Source organism: Octopus bimaculoides, chromosome 1 (assembly GCF_001194135.2).
Source record: "Octopus bimaculoides isolate UCB-OBI-ISO-001 chromosome 1, ASM119413v2, whole genome shotgun sequence".
NCBI classification, from domain to species: Eukaryota; Metazoa; Mollusca; class Cephalopoda; order Octopoda; family Octopodidae; genus Octopus; species Octopus bimaculoides.
Genome location: NC_068981.1, coordinates 90,223,154 through 90,227,208, shown reverse-complemented (window position 1 = coordinate 90,227,208; position 4,055 = coordinate 90,223,154). Strand labels below are relative to the sequence as shown.

Below are 4,055 nucleotides of genomic sequence, written 5' to 3'. Positions count from 1 at the left end.
CTAAGTTACGGAGACGTAAACGCATCACCATCGGTTGTCAAGCGATTTTGGGTGGGGGGACAAACACAGACATACAAATATATACACACACATACGTGTATATATATATATATATATATATATATATATATATATATATATATACGACGGGCTTCTTTCAGTTTCCGTCTAACAAATCCACTCACAAGGCTTTGGTTGGTCCGAGGCTATAGTAGAAGCCGGAACCATGTGGTTGGTAAGCAAGCTACTTACCACACAGCCACTCCTAAAGAAATATGATATAGACATTTTGAAAAAAGATATGGATTAATTTTTGCGTTTGAGTTTGAGCATAAACCTTCAATTTGAACCACGCAGTTGAGATCAAGTTGCTCCGTGTCTTGTAAGATTTTTGTGAAACAAATTTCACGACAGTATTACTACCAGTAAATTACTGCTTTAGTACCAATGCTATTCTTTGACACATATAACAAACAAACACATCACTAGGGCTTCACGTACAAGCTCTTTTTAAGATACGACATACGTTGTTAACTTACATTTTTCAATAAACGTGTTGCTTTCGCACAGCATGCTGTATATATGGATATACTATCGAAAGCAACAAAACTCCAGAATTCGTCTTGAGAAAGTTTCTCGTATAGATGTATAGAGCTAAAAAGCACAAAAGTGAATCAGTAACAGATGATAATATATCACATTAAGTAAAACATACAGAGAGTGGCTATTCTGAACCAATACTGCTTCCATCACTAGTAACGTATCTCTTCTTAAATTTTGAGCATATCCAAATACCATCATCGAGATTGTTACAATGTCATGATTATACACAAAACTTGCCATTAACAACAATAAGGTTCAGTTGTAAAGACTACACAAGAGCATTAAGGCAGCGGCGTCCAAGGATGCCCCAGCACCTAGAAACATACTTTTGATGCTTTCTCCTTAGCGGGCATTATAGAGCAGATATGCACGAGCCCGTGATGTTGCAGTGTATAACAAAGTCAAAAGGTCGTGGATTCGCTTCTTGAATTAGGCAACGCATTGTATGTACTCTTCATTTTATGTTGTTCCTATTTTCTCAGCTGAAATGAGTACCTGTCATCCCTTCAGCTGTCCTCTGGATGGAGGATAGGCGGGTCGAGAGGGTGTTCTTGTCGCTTTGCGACTACATAGGTACCTAAAACATGTTGCAAAAGAATGGAGCATACTATCAAGTTATACTTGCTTGCAGGGAACAGCTACTGGCACTCCGTCAGTTACGAATACGAGGGTTCCGGTTGATCCGATCAACGGAACAACCTGCTCGTGAAATTAACATGCAAGTGGCTGAGCACTCCACAGAGACGTGTACCCTTAACGTAGCTCTCAGGGAGATTCAGCGTGACATCGAATGCGACTAGGCTGGCCCTTTGAAATACAGGTACTACTCATTTTTACCAGCTGAGTGGACTGGAGCAACGTGAAATAAAGTATCTTGCTCAAGTATCTTACTCAAGGACATAACGCGTCGCCGGGAATCAAACCCTAACCACTAAGCCACGCGCCTTCACAGAAAATATGGAATGTTTCACGAATTTGCGTGTCATCTTTGTATAGAGCAAAAGCAATATTGCGCATCATACCTACGCCTCCTTCCTCTTTTGCTGTGCCTTTGGTGTTCGGTGCTGAATTGTTCAATATTTTCATTCAGTGTAGCCATTTTGAATAGTCACAAAATAATTGAGACTTATTAAACAACAGATACTGTTTTTTTAAAAAAAAATGCAATCCTTCCCTCTAAAACTTTGAATCTGATATTTAAAGGAAAAATTCAAAGACTTTTTTAAAAGTATATAAAAAAAAAGTTAAACGGTAGTCGTAATTCAACATCCGAAACTGCCTCATACAAACTGAACTACTTTCATTAATCTTCTTTTTCAATAAACTATTTTACAATATTTAATGGGGTACTTCATTCACTTTTCGAAGATTAAATCAAGTCAGAATAATAATGATTTGAACTATGTGGTAGACAAGTGACGATAAAGAATAAAAAATTAAGCATCAATGCTTAGATACTATTCTTCGTCACATGTTAACATCATAGTCAGTCACCTATTTCTTTCTCATTGCAACAAAACTCCAACATCTCGGCTTTTCTCCTTCTAATAAGCTTATGCTTTCACATTAATTTTTTTTCCTTTTTATACACTTTCCTCTTACCACTCTTTTCGTGACAGCCTGCCTCCTGCTTCTTTATGCCTTTCTTTGCCGCTTTTACTTTCTATTCACTTACTTTTCTCTCTCTCTCTCTCTCTCTCTCTCTCTGCATTTCCATGATTTCTTTCTTACACTCTCTCACTGCCACGTTTCCCATTGCACTTTCTTTCTTCTTTCTTCTCTCGTTTCCTTTAACTTCTTTCACTCCGTTTTCAATTTTATTTTCTCTCATACAACGTTTTTCTTTATTCCTTTCCCCCACTCTCATTTCTATATCTATTACTTTCTCCTCTCTCTTTCTCTCCCTGCATTTAATAAAAGAAAAAAAGCACAAAACAATCCGGCTCACTGTTACTCTCACGCTCTTTTTCTCTCTCTATCTCATTGTAGTCTTTCTCTCTTACTTACTCCCCCTTCACCTCTCTCGATTTTTACTCGACGTTTTTCTTTTTCTTTTCCTCCTTTCTCTTCTTTATTCATTTTTTCCCCTTCGTATATTAATAAATAGATAGAAAAGGACGATTTTCGTGCATTGCACTTTTCAAATATACGCTTGTGTGTATATATATACCTACATATATATATATATGTATATATGTATATAATATATTCATGCTCCGTTATTCTGGGGGTTTTATACTCCCTTTTCCTCTCTCACTCACGTCTATGTATTTATAATATCCTTTTTCTCACTCTTTCTCTTATCTTCGCTCATTCTGTCCCTCGCTCTTTTCCTATCTTTCTTACCAAACTACCGTACACAAGCCATTTTCTCCATATATAATAAATATTGCACCCACACACACACAAATGTGTCTCACGTTAGATGATGCCATTGTCATGACCACATTACCACCACCACCACCTTTACTATCAGTACTAATACTACAACCACCACCACCGCCACCATCATTACTACTACTACTACTACTACTACTACTACTAGCCCCCCAACAACTAACACTACCACACCTACTACCATCATTACTACAACTACTACTACCACCACTACTACTACTACTATTACTACTACTACTACTACCACCACCATCATCACACCTATTACTATTGCCACGACCACCACCACCATCACAGTTATTACTACCTCCACCACTATCATCATTATGTTAATAAATGTTGGCTTGTTTCAACTGTTGCTGTCACCTGAGCCAACCAACCCCACGTGTTTTTTCTCCGTCTCTCTTCTTCTCCCTTTCCATCTCTTTAAAAGAAGCTTAGGATATTCCTGTTCAGATTTTTTTTCCACGTCGTTCGTCTCAATGTTTTACATTTAATCGTAAGTTAAAGCTTTGTTTTTTTTTTTTTTGACATAAAAAAAAGGGTAATTTATTAATGGTATCCTATATATATATATATATACACACACATTATACATGCATTACTATTTAAAACACTCGTTTACATAACTCTTCAAATCTTGTTTGTCTGCTGTCCCCCCCTCGTCTCTTAATTTAATGTCTTTCATCAGCTTTATTTAAGGGGACCAAGATATAAGGATATTATATATATATATGTGTATATATATATATGTGTATATATATATATATGTATATATATATGTGTATATATATATGTGTATGTATATATGTGTATGTATATATGTGTATATATATATGTGTATGTATATATGTGTATATATATATGTGTATATATATATGTGTATATATATATGTGTATATATATGTGTATATATATGTGTATATATATGTGTATATATATGTGTATATATATATATGTGTATATATATATATGTGTATATATATGTGTATATATATGTGTATATATATGTGTATATATATATATGTGTATATATATGTGTATATATATATATG

General features: G+C 35.2%; 1 protein-coding gene across 1 annotated transcript in view; it reads left to right on the top strand.

Annotated features, from left to right (window-relative positions):
- The first annotated feature begins 3,285 nt into the window (after positions 1–3,285).
- The window catches only part of LOC106874238 (fatty acid synthase), a 90,805-nt gene continuing 90,035 nt past the window's right edge, over positions 3,286–4,055 (top strand). Inside the window, exon 1 of the mRNA XM_014921893.2 lies at positions 3,286–3,499. The gene's annotated coding sequence lies outside the window, so the exon portion shown is untranslated. The remainder of the gene's footprint in view (positions 3,500–4,055) is intronic.